Source organism: Peromyscus californicus, unplaced genomic scaffold (genome assembly GCF_007827085.1).
Source record: "Peromyscus californicus insignis strain IS unplaced genomic scaffold, ASM782708v3 Scaffold_10__1_contigs__length_136768540, whole genome shotgun sequence".
Taxonomy (NCBI): domain Eukaryota; kingdom Metazoa; phylum Chordata; class Mammalia; order Rodentia; family Cricetidae; genus Peromyscus; species Peromyscus californicus.
Window position 1 is genome coordinate 113886062 of NW_026294391.1, and position 13883 is coordinate 113899944.

The following is a 13883-nucleotide window of genomic DNA, read 5'->3' on the forward strand; positions in this document are numbered from 1 at the left end:
GGCTATCCACGACCAACATGTAACAAACACATCAAGAGATATCCAACTGTCATGCCACATACATGAATAACTTATTTAGGAACCCACTATGGTAGGAAAATTTTCTTGTTAATACGTTTTCTCATTTCTTCCTATTATAAATAGTCTTGTGTGCTTAATCTTCTTTCCACAGAATCAAAAAGTAGCCACATATATGATTGCAAGTGGGAAAACAGAGGACAGAAATCAGGTAGCAGTAATGCCTCCATTTTAATTTACATGTGAATTTTTAATATAAATGTTGGATATAAAGCATGGATGCAAGTCAGAATGTTTCAGTGAACAAGTTCCTGCTATTCAACTTTGTAACAATTTGTTTTTTTGTTATCTCTTAAATTTTTCAGGACAATACCAGCTAAATTTCTTACCGTTAACTATCTAAAACCTTCCCAAATAAACAAAAATACCCAAACAATACACCCACACACACCAAGTTGGGGGGGGGGGTATAAGATTTCATAGAAATTGAGAACAGACACATGGACATTTTGAACCATAGCCTACCTGTGTAGGCCCTGATAAAGGGAGGACAATAATGCACTCTCCATGCATGGAGGACATGTTGATGGTTTACCAAGCATGCGTATGAGAGCCAAAGTTACATTTTAAGCTTGAATTATGCCTATGCCTAAGAGATCCAAGAAACAAAAATGCCTCTGATCTGCAAGCCCCTTGCCCAAGGGCATATAGATCTTGAAATGCTGGAGGCTATTGTTTATGTAAGATAACAAACCAGGTTTTCACTGCCTAAACAAGTTCGTGTGGCCCAACTACATCAGATGTGCTTGATCACACGTGGGCGGGAAGTTCACAGGCAGGAAATATATCAAGATGTATGCTTGCCCCTGATTGGACCTGATGAGAAATACTTTAAGTCCCTGCAAACCATGACTCAGGGCCATTTCCTGGGAACCTGGAATGGACCTAGCCAGAGCCCATCCACCTGGGCTATTTAATTAAAGCTTGCTTCAAATTTGACTTTAAACTGTGGTGGTGGTCTTATTCTTGGCCAGTGGGATTAACAGTCCAAGTGATAGCCAGGGCACGGCATGTGATGAAGGATGTCCATGAATGTGGCCCAACACAAAATCGTAAACTCACATTACTTTAAACATTATTCATATTTTTGTGGGGGAGGGTAAGTTTATTGTGTGACTCTTGAGCATGAACTTTGTAAATAACAGTGTCATTTTGCAATGTCAAAAGATTGGACATGCCGGGGCCCTAAGCTATCACATAAGATACTTGTTCATGATACACAGAGCCTTGTAGCTGCAAGCATAGAAAATAATCACAAGTATAGAAAGTAATTGTTGTACCAGAAGCTGGGCATGATCATGTATTCCTAAAATCTCAGCACTTTGGAAGTAGAGGCAGGAAGATTAGGAGTTCAAAAACACCCTTGGCTATATAAGACCCTTATAAAAAATTAACTGTTCTATCAGGTCAGGCCCTAGTACTTTCAGCCAAACTTTTCTGCATGCACCAAAAAGATGGTAAAGCAAGGGAGAACATATTAGTATGAAAGTCCTCAATGCTTTTCACGCCTCAATAGAGCTTTAAAGCCTTGGGATTTCTGAACTTTATGTGTGAGTGTGTGTGTGTGTGTGTGTGTGTGTGTGTGTGTGTGTGTGTGTGTGTCTGTGTCTCTGTCTGTCTGTCTGTCTGTATGTATATATGTGCATAAATCTTGTTTTTAAATTTTTAAGTGAAATATTCTCTCAGGCAGAAAAAGGAAGGATCAAGAGTGTTAGGAAATACTATGAAGGGTCCTATGCACTTTTAAATATTCAGGGAATATGTTATTTAAAACATCCCTGATATCAAGTCTTTCTTATTACAGATGGACCTACGATTGGAGAATGTGCTTTTTGAACTATTTTCCAAGAGTCAGAAAACTGAGACTCAGGCATTTACAACAGCAAATGGGAAAATTCCTGACGATGCTGAGGTGATAAGTCTGTGCCAGTTAACTCCCAATTCATCCATCTGTACATGGTCTGTGGATAATAAAAGTTCACATAAACATTTCTGCTTTACAGTATGTGCAATGTCACCTCTTGCCAGTAGAGGGCACTTGAGGGACACTGTGGAGGGATCCGCTTTAGTTTCTGCCAATTGTATTGTGGAGTGGGTCGGCATTGTTGAAATAAGGACGTTTGGAGAAGGCATATGTAGATAGTTAACTCAGAATGGACACACACCATGAAGATAACAGGTAAACAAAATGATATACCCAGAGAATGTCAGTCAGATTCTTTCTCCAGCCACCTGAGTGCTTGCTGGATGAATAGTTAAAGTAGCCACAATGACAGAGGCTTTGCATAGGAAAAAAAAAAAACAATGCAAGCTTCCTCTCAGGAAGCTAAAGCTTTCTACTGCTGAGTACCTAACCTCCTGATGATTAAGATGAACGTGAAGACATGGATATGGTACCTGTCCTCAGATGGACCCACAGGCCACCAGATAGTAGACCTTAAACATATCTTTAGCAGAAAAAAAAAGGCAAAATACTGGTACTCTTTTACTTATATAAATTTGTGTATATAGGAAAGGTTTATCCTTCCTAGTAATGATTCTGCTAGACCTGTCATTCATGGGCTCACAGAATGTTTAATATAAGATTATGGCATTCCAAATAGCCTTGCATCTCATCAGAAAGTGCATCTCAGAAAAGGAAGTGCAGCGATGGCCTTACACACATGGCTCTAATTAGTCTCAAGGAATAACCCATTGCCCAGAAACAGAGGGGCCAGTTGAAATGTGGAATACTTTGTGGAAACCCAGCGGCAGTGCCAGTTGAAGGAAATATCTTAACTGGATTGGATTAAAGTCTCAAAAGAGTCTACTTACCTAGAGACCATAATATGATGCCATCTTCCCCATTCCCAGTTATGGTTTAAAAGCTCATGTGGATGGCCCTGCTTTCCGAAGCTTTGATTTTCATTCCTTACCTCGTTTGGAGACTAGTTCCCAAGGTAAGACTGCTTCCACTAGGGAGGACAACAGGGATTCCACTCCACTGGAGGGAAAGAGTGTCAACTAGATATTTTTGTCTCCTTGTGCCATTGAGCAAACTGGCATAAAGAGGGGCGAATCTGGGCCTAGAGACATGGCTCAGTAGGTTAAGCACTTGCTACACAAGCAGGAAGATGAGAGTACAGGTCCCCAGCAACGTGTGTCCGTAATGCAAGTACTTCTGTGTCGAGATGGGAGGCAAGGACAGAAGCTGGTGGGACACGCAGCCTAGTATACACAGTAGAAATTAAGAGACCTTTCCCCAAACACGGTAGAAGGTAAGAACTGACACATAAGACTATCCTCTGACTTCCACATGCATACTTCTGCCCACACTAAAAACATGCATACACATCATCACAGGTTTTAATTTTTTTATTATTCTTAAACACTTTTACTATTTTTATTTATGTGCCAATAGAGCCCAGATGAAGGCCTCGGATCCCCTGGAACTAGAGTTACAGGCAGTTATAAACAGCTCAAAGTGGATGCTGGAAATGGCCCTCTAGTCCTCTGGAATATTCAAGTGCTCTTAACTGCTCAGCCACGTCTATAGCTCTCAAGATTTTTTTTTAGAAGAAGGGCTAATCTACTAACTAGACTGACTGGCCTGATCACAAAAGAGAAATCAGGTGAATGCTACATGTTAGAATCATGGAAGTCTGAAGGGAAACTATATGAAAGCTGAGGAGATAGGTCAGTTGGTAAAGTGCTTGCTTTGCAAGCCCGAGAACCGAAATTCAATACCCAGTGTCCAAGCAAAAGCCAGTGCCGAAGAAGTGGAGACAAGAGGTGCCTTAAGGCTCACTGACTAGCCCACTTAGCCTACTTGGTAAGTGCCAGCCCAGTGAGAGACCCATTCCAAAGGAGGTAGATGGTCTTCCTACGGATGCCACCTAAGCTTGTCTTCTGAAATCCATATGGATGCGTATACATATACATGTGCCCACATACACATACACAGAAAAAAAAACATATCTTTTAAAGAAAAACTTTGAGTGGTCTGTTGAAACTTGGAAAAATTCTAACCATTATATCTACGGGCATGACAAAGGATAGGTGAAAACATTCTATTTTTTCCATTTCATGGGGGTGTAAGGTAGGCTACAAGGGATCAGATGTGGGGCAGTGTGCAGTGTAAACAGGCAGTGAACCAAAGATGTTTTTATTTAGGGTCAGTTGGTTTCTGGAGTGATCATTAAGAAGTCCCTCTGCATTCTGACATTTGTGAAGGCTGAGAATGGACGAAGAAAGTTCATCACCTTGTGGGGAGAGTGGAAGCCAGGCTCCAGTTTGCTCAGACAAAGCTAGTCGGTATTTGTCTATAGTGGTCAACAGGTACTAATGGTCTTGTTTTATTTACACGAAAAGGGATGAGAATTTGGAGAGCCTGGCCTTGTCATAGGTAAATATGGTATGTTTGTATGTGTGAGTGCTGTATAAGTCATATGAGGAAAGGTGATCAATTCTTTACAGGATTATTTGCTAGAATATGAGAGTGTGGAACGGTCAGACCTAGTGGTATATACTTCCAGTCCTAGTGCTGGGGAGACTGTAGCAGAATTGTGGATTTGAGTTAGAATTCATACCTGGAAAAGACCAATTCTCCCTCTCTTAGCAGCCATTAATTGCCTGTGGCTCTTCATTCAAGGGAAAGATTATGGGATTTCTCTCACCCCAGTGTATTGTACACATATATAAATTTAAATGATGTTATGCACCTTGGGGGTGATACTGATCCCCACAAGAGCCTTAGACTACCTAACAAAAGCCCCAGTGCCAGGCATAGGAATCTTCCCTTCAAATGGAAGGTCAGGGTAGTCCAGGAAACTCTAAAAACAATATAGGTTACTGCCATTGCCCTTGATTGCTTTCCAGAACTTGAAGACCCCATTGCTGAAGACATGACTCATTCCAGACACAAGACTTGGAGAAATGGAGCTGGAACTGACCTGGAAGCCTCTTCCCTAAGGACTAGTTCTCAGAGCATCTAAAGGTGCTATCTATATAAGCTGCCAAGGGAGAAATGTCATCGACAGTCCAACTCAGCTCTAAATCTTATGAGTCTTTCATTATTGAAATGGAAGTGAGTCGTCTAAATATGTTCAACCAGCTCTTCAGTGATCATATCCTGAGCTTGAGTTGGAGCTTGTGCTCTTGATGTCCTACTTCAGTTTTAGAAGGCAGAATTTTAGGTTCTACTTATGTTACTTAAGATGAGAATAGGGCCCATTTTGTTTGCAATTTCCTCCTTTGAACATATCTATGCGACTTTTAGTAAAAGATAGATTTTTTTTTTAAAAAAATTGTGTGTATGGGCACATGCTTGCAAGTGCTTTCATGCAGAGGCCGTAAAAAGTTATCAGAACCCCTGGAGTTACAGGAGGTTGTGAGCCAACACATGGATGCTGGGAACTGAACTCATGTCCTCTGTTAAGAGCTGTTGGGGAGTATTATTTTAAGGTGTGCTACTTTTGTTTATGTTGCAGTTGTTTGACTCTGTGAAGTTGTGTTACTGTGCCTGTCTAAAACACCTGACTGGTCTAATAGAGAGCTGAATGGCCAATGTCGAGGAAGGAGAAAGGATAGGCAGGGCTGGCAGGCAGAGGGAAGAAACAGAAGAAACAAGAGAGGAAAGAGGAGGACTTCAGGGGTCAGCTACCCAGCCACCCAGTTACACAGCCACAGACACAGAGTAAGAAGGAAAGAAAAGGTATACAGAAATAGAGAAAGGAAAAGCCCTGAGGCCAAAGATAGATGGGATAATTTAAGGTTAAAAAAAGCTGGCTAGAAACAAGCCAAGCTAAGGCAGGTCATTTATAATTAAAAATAAGCCTCTGTGTGTGATTTATTTGGGAGCTGGCTGGCAGGCCACCCAAAAAAAGCTAAACAACCAACAAGAGCAGTATGTGCTCTTAACCATTGAGCCATTTCCCCAACTCTTCTATGAAACTTCTATGGCTCACCCCAGTTATCAAATCTGTTTAAACATTCTCTAATGAATCCAGGCAACAGAAATCCCCTTTTTCTGTATTTGTTCTTCATTCCTGTTTCTGTTTTTGTACAGAACCATCAGTTACATATAAACAAGTACACCTTAGACTCAAAGGATTGTTACTTGATTGAGTTCACTAGTTTGAGCCTGGCTGGTAGTACTGGGAATGAAAGAAAACGAACAGAGATTGATGGTTGAGACAGACAATGTAGTTAAAAACTGATGTTGTTATTCTAAGGCTTTGATAGCCCGGCACATTTTCTATCTGAAGCCGTGTTATCAATTTTCTCATGTAGTAGAGATGAAGTACTCAATTAATCCTTCTTGAGATTATCCAAGTTCACTTTAACTGAAATCTTTCCCCTTTTGGATATTTCTTCATAGTTTTTGTACAGTGCTCTTCGTGCCCTTCTTCCATGTTAGGAATTCTCTTCGGCAGAAACTGTGGGGAATATTACTAATATAAGCCTGCTACCCCATGTTTCCTGTTCTCTGCACATAACCTCTATGGATATATTATATACACCACCACACGTTCACGCTCCTTTATTCATAGATTCTGTCCTGGAGCACCTTTCAGTGTCCCAACTTCATTTCTTCCTCCTCTTACCTACCCTATGCTTAATTTAGAGGAGAAAAGCATCTAGCCTTGTGGACACTGCATTACTTTATCTGGTCAGAGTTTTTCCCCTTACCAGTATGACTATTTCCAAATACATTTCAAACACTAGCAATGATAAGTTATGGAAGGAAGCCAGCAAGCTTTCCCTTTGAAATATTGTTTTTTCAGTATTTCAAGCTTCAGGCTTTGTGGGTCCTACTTTTTTTTTTCCTTACAAATTCTGAAATCTAGGGTTGAAATGATGCTCGGAGGTTAAGAGAGTGTACTGCTCTTCCAGAGGACCTGGGTTTAGTCCCCAGCATTCACGTTGTCGAGTGGCTCACAGCCACCTGTAACCCCAGCTCCAGGGGCATCCCAAGCCTCTGGCCTCCTCAAGCTTCTGCACTTACTTGCACATACCCACACCACACACATTATTAAAAAATTAACTTTTTGAAAAGGGCCTAGGGAGAAAGCCCAGCAATTAAGAGCACTTGCTGCTCTTACAAAGGACCTGGATCCTATTCCTAGCATTCAACAAGGTTGCTTATAACCATTTGCAATTCCAATTCCTGGTGATATGGCACCTACTTTTGGCTTCCATGGGCACCCAGCATGCATGTGGTTCCCATATAGACACATATATATACACACAAGCAAAAGATTTGTACACAAAATAAAAATAAATATTTTAAAGAACATCACTTCTTGGGTTGGAGAGATGGCTTAATGGCTAAGAGCGTTTGCTAATATTGCAGAGGACCTGGGTTAGATTCCCAGTACTCACATGTCAGCTTACAGCCATTCCTAACTCCAGTTCCGTTCATGTAGGCAAAACACCCATACACATAAAACAAATCAATCTAATTCCAAAAACATCTCAACTTGGTTGTTGCAATTAGGCCACACCCTAATAAACTTATCTGAGAACAGAACAGCCACTAAATACAGAGGCTAGAAAATGGTGGTACTCATGCCTTTAATCCTAGCATTCCAGAGGCAGAAATCTGTCTGGATCTATGTGACTTCAAGGCCACATTGCAAACAGCCAGGCATGGTGACACATACCTTTAATCCCAGAAAGTGAGCCTTTAATCCCAGGAAGTGAGGGCAGAAAGCAGAAATGTATATAAGGCATGAAAACCAGGAACTAGGCTGGTTAAGCATTCAGGCTTCGAGAAGCAGTTCAGCTGAGATTCATTTGGATGAGGACACAGAAGCTTCCAGTCTGAGGAAACAGGATCAGCTGAGGAAATGGCGAGGTGAGGTGGCTGTGGCTTGTTCTGCTTCTCTGATCTTCCAGCATTCACCCCAATAACTGGCCTCAGGTTTGATTTTATTAATAAGTACCTTTAAGATTCATGCTACATCGTGAGTTATTTTAGTTATAAAAATATGAGTCAGACTGCCACAGTGCATAGTTTGTTGATTCTGGTCTTCAGTTTTGACATCCCAGTGTCCCTAAAACAACATTGCAAAGGCAACTATCATTCTATTTCAAATGTCACTCCCCCAACTGTACATACTTTGAATTTCAGTGGCAGAAAATTTTGTGATGTGATGTGAAGAAAAGGCCAGGGAATATGTATTCCCACTGTGAACCTTGGTTGTGAAAGTTACGGATTATAGCATGGCCAGACGGAAGCACAGAGATACCTTAATAGTGTTATCAGGGGCTTGAGACATGTACAGATAGAATTAAAAGGGAAATTAGATGATGTGACTGTCAAGTGAAAACACACTATTCTTGAAAAACTGATAATTCCATTGTTTTGAGTGTGCTATACCAGAAACCTAGAGGGATATGTTTTTGTCTTTCCACAATGTCAGAATTTATTGACTAACAATAAATTCACAAGGTTTGGCAGTTTCAGTGACAGCAATTTGTCATATAATCCACCTACCTTGGTAGCCTGGCTGAGGCAAATGCAGATTCTTTTATTGCAATTTTAACTGTTATTATTGTCTCACACAGCACATGGTAAATATATTTATGTCTGTATGCATATATATGAGCTACAGAATGCATGCAAGTTAAGGGGCCTGCAGAACAGTTCAAGAGGTTTCAGAAGACAGCTAAGAAAATCTGTATTAACAAGATAGTAACTCAGACCAGTGATAGCACAGGGCTGCTGGAGTTGGGTTTCAACTGGAAAACATGTGGGAAGACAGGCAGCTGAGCAGGTTGTCAAAACAGGAGACCAGGCCAAATCAGGGTCCTTAGTCCTTAACACACACACACACACATACACACATACACACATACACACACACACACACACACACACACACACACACACACACACACATACACACACACACACACACACCAGGTACCACATGATATAAGTGTTAGGGCATGCCATCAGTGTAAGGTGTCCATCACTTTATGGGGTCCTTTCTTTGATCTGATGTGTCCAATAAGTGTTTGGGCCTGGTTTCTCTATTTGGTTTTATTTTTAGGGTTCCATGTGCCCCTAGTTTCATTTCACCCCAATAAACTTATAGAGTGGCTCTCTTCCTATTCCCAGGAGTAAGTTATTTGTCAGTCTGTATTGGATTTGGGTGGGGTGGGGCGGTGCCTGACAGATGATGCAGTTTCTGGGTCCTCCTAGGGGCTGTGGTCATCCTTGTTGAGTCTCCTAGGGTAATGCGCTGCTTGAACAACCTGTTTTTATACAACATGGAATAATATAAGAATAGGGCATAGGGGATAGAGCTGTTGCTCAAGGTTAAGAGCACTTACTGCTCTTTCAGAGGACTCTAGGTTTGGTTATAAGGACCCACATGGTAGTTGACAACCACCAGTAACTCCAGTTCCAGAGGATCTGATGCCATCTTCCAGTCTCTGTGGTATCAGACATGCAAATAGTGCATTACATGCATGCAGGCAAAACACTCATAAACATAAAAGCAAATAAATCTTTTTTAAAGTGGGGCATAACCTATAAGCACGAGTTATGCACTCAGTTTCAAATAACAAATTGATGTAAAACAGTAATTGTTCTTGCAATCATGAAACTGAATAGTTGGTTGAGTTTTACTTAGTATCCTGAGGAAGCTGTCCTAAGAATTGGGTTTTTGTTGTTTTATCCTTACCACTGTCTATATGAAATTCATTTCTAGGAATATTTTCTTAGCCTATAGTGATTTATCATAACATATAGTTTTTATGAAATGGATTGTTTTGCTCAGGCTTTCCTAAGTTTCTGGACTTAGTATATGTGATAGTTAGTTGTCTGCCAACTTGGCTAGGGTATATGCTAATCAAATAGTAACCTAGGGATTACTATGCAGGTATTTTGTACACGCTGTTTTGTAAATCAGTTGATCAAGTAAAAATAATGTGAGTGCACCTGCTCCAGTCAGGTGAAGGTCTAAAGAGCAAAACCTGACTTTTCTGAAGAAATTCTGCCTCAAATCTGCAGCAGTCTCCAACATGCTAGTTTGCTTTGTGGATTTCAGACTCAAGACTGTAATACTGACTTATTTCTAGTCTTCTTGGACTTTAGACTTGTTAGCAGTATTAGTGTTGTTAAGACATGCCACACTTTGTTGGCTCCCATGGAAGGCATACCCCTTTCTGAGAGAAGTGGATGGAGGGGGTAGGTGGGAGGTGGGGAGATTGAATGGGGAGAGGAAAGAGGGGAAACTGTGGTTGGTATGTAAAATAAATAAAAAATTTAATAAAAAAGATATACACAACCAAAAGATAGACAAATAGCAACGGGTAGATAGACTAATCAGGAGGGACTGGCTCACGTGATTATGGAGATCAAGATTCATGAGCTGCATCCTGCAAGCTGAAAGCCTAGAGAACAGATAGGTGCAGTTCCAGCACAAATTCAGTGGTCTGAGAACCAGAGAAGTATTAACATTTGCATCTCAAGGCCCAATGACCAAAAGTGCTAACCTGAAAGCAGATGGATACACCATCTGAAACAGAACAAATTTACCTCCCCTATATCTTTTTTAGTTCAATTCAGGTCTTCAATAAATTATAATGACCAGCTTTTTTGTTAGCACAATCTACTTTCTTCCAGCTACTGAGCTGAATACTAGTATTTTCCAAAACATCTTTCTTAGTATAACAGCAAATGTTTACCAGCTGTTTGGGCATTCCTTATCCTTGTCAAGCTAACACATAAAATCAATCATTTCACTAACGTAATTCCAAATGTATGTATACATGTATGTGTATATATATGCTATATATATATGCTATATATATATGCTATACAGACACATGGACACAAGTATCTTGCTGGTCCTGTTTCTCTGGTTAACCTTAAATAAAACACATTAAGGTTAAAAGAGTAGCCTAGCTATACTACTCTTTCCAACATAAAATTTAGAAAGTATACCTACATATTGACTAAATTATTCTAGGTTACACATTAGCTAGTTCTACCTCCTATACTAGTAATCGCAAGCACTGAAATTTTAATTGTTAATGAAACCACTTTCTCCTTTTGGGGGACAACTGTGTCTGTGGTGTGTATGTGTGTTCACATGTTGCTGAGTGTACATACATGTAGAGGCCAGCAGTTGATGTTTGGTGTCAATTGCTCTTCACCTTCTATGCTGAGACAGGTTTTCTTACTGAACCCAGAGATTGCCTATTTGGCTAATTTAGCCAGTCAACTCAGGGATGCCCAGTCTCCCACTCTGCAGATCAAGCTTTCCATAGGTTCAGGGGATCCGAACTTCAAATGTTATGCTTGTATGGCAAGTGCCTCATACATGGAACCATCTCCACAACCCTCAAGCACACTGTTAAGTGACAGAAAAAAACATTTCTGCGGCTTCGTCTTTGAAATATTCTTAGCCGGTCAAAATTGAGCCAAGTACCAGGATGGCAGGTGATAAATGGAGGCACTAGAATGCGGTACGCAGGATGATGTTATTGACACATCTCTTGGCTGAACTGTAGTCACCTAATAAAACCATCCAGCAGCAGTTCCTCATGTTATCACCATAGCAAATGAAGCATGAAAACCAGAGGTGAATACTTACCTCCCAAATTTTGACTAGAGATGAAACGGCAACTGGAGTACTTTGATTCTAAATCCAACAACCTTTGCCGTGTTTTACATAACTCTATTTACACAAAATAAAATCCAAAGAAGTGGTGTCAGGCTAAAATCTTTGGGCTTAAGTAAAATACTATTATAACTAGAGTATCTCATGAACTCTATCTCTGGATCAGGCAGGGGATAGAAGTAGTTAAAACCAGAGTTCAAACATGCAAGAACCCCTGTAAATGTTGGTAGGATTTACAAAACATGTATGTTGTATGAATGTGTGGTGAACACTCACAGGCCAAATCCAGAAAGGGTTCTAATACCTAGGGCCAGGATTCCAACCCTACTGAAGCTTTAATAGCAGCCTACTGAAGGCAGAGAAGTCTACTACTTTACCAAACACGAATCCACTCTCTGGAGGGCAGAAAAGTAGTCAGGGTTTAGGCAAGCCTTGATCAGTGTATAGCCACATAGGCACACACGAGTAGGATTCCTAGTGGCAATCCTCAAAGGCACAAGCGAGGTTAAAACCAATGGCAAACCATAAAGTCATAGCCAGTGACAAGGGATGCTAATATATCAGGAAGCCCAAATTATTCCATACTCCCATCTGGATGGCAACTATTGCAAGTCAGGGCCTGTGAGTATATGGTATCCGTGAAAATATAGCAGGGGAATGATTCCAAGGTCAGGCTGGAGCTTTACAGGGCACCAAGGACCTCACATTCTGGGTTTGTAGCTGGAAATAGTGTACCACCAGATATTGTCACACCTATACAACCAGCCCATCATAACCTGGGAACAGCAAGAGAAGTCCCCTTGCACTTACAGTATAGTTGAGATCCTTATATCAAGAAACTGAACATGCTTACTGTGATTAATTAAAATTATTGTCCATTGTTTCTGAGAATGTACTAAGGGTATACTTGAAGCCAAGGAGCAATACATGATACCTAGCCTTTCCCATACCCTTCGCTAGTCAGCTTCCATATTCACCTGGCGCACAGTCAAATGTCTTTGCAGCAAAATCATTCTACCTAATTGAATCCACCAATTCTTCCTGTTCTTGAGGTTCTCATTCCTCCAAGATTTGATGAGTTAAAGACTCTCAAGCCCATTGTAATCATCAGGGTGCTCTAAAAGTCTTCCCCAAATTCAGTCAGGCTACCAATGAATATACTGTTACCTAAATAATAGAAAAGTTAACCTACAATAAACTTGTGCATAAACTCAAAAATAGGAACTAGATAGAATACTAAAAGTGATAAAAAATAAATATATACAGATAACTGCTGGATATAATAGGAATACACAAAGTAGTTATAATCCTTATTTTTTCTAATTCATGTTATGGTCTGAGTTCTTTAGTTACCTTTCTTTAGTTCTTTAGTTACCTTATTATCTTTCTCTGTTCTTCAAAAAACAACTCTCAGCAGCATTGATGTCTTAACAGGGTATTAACGACCCAAATTGTACTTCATCAGTCTAAGGCACTCAGCCTTTGTGTTGTGTTTCCTTCACTTTTATTGGCCATGTATGGAAGGTAGAGAATCACATAAGATGTCCTCATCCTGGGGCTGGAGAGATGGCTCAGAGGTTAAGAGCACTGACTGCTCTTCCAGAGGTCCTGAGTTCAATTCCCAGCAACCACATGGTGGCTCACAACCATCTGTAATGAGATCTGGTGCCCTCTTCTGGCCTGCAGGGATACATGCTGTATACATAATAAATAAATAAATATTTAAAAAAAAAAAAAAAGATGTCCTCATCCTAATCACTGGTAGCAAATGTTACAGGCAGTGGTAACTTAGGTTTCTGATCTGAACAGTGCTATCATGGATTATCTAGATGGGCCTGGCCTAACCATAATGCTTCTTAAAAGTGGAAAACACAGAGAAAGAACCAGCTGTTTCTTTGTGAAGAACTCAGCCCAACATCGCTGACTTTGAAGATTCAGAAATGAGGCTAAGTGCCAAAGACTGTGGGCAGCCTCAACGAGAGAGAACATGACTAATTCTATCCTTAGAACATCAAAGATTGCAGCTTTGCTGACAACTTGGTTTCAGCCTGCTGATACCAAACCTCGACTCCTGATTTCTAAAATGATAGCATAATAAAATTTTGTGTTGTTTTAGGCTCTTGTGTTAACCTGTTATAAATCAAACAGAAAATACTTAAGCAACATGTTTTTGCCCCTGGGATTACC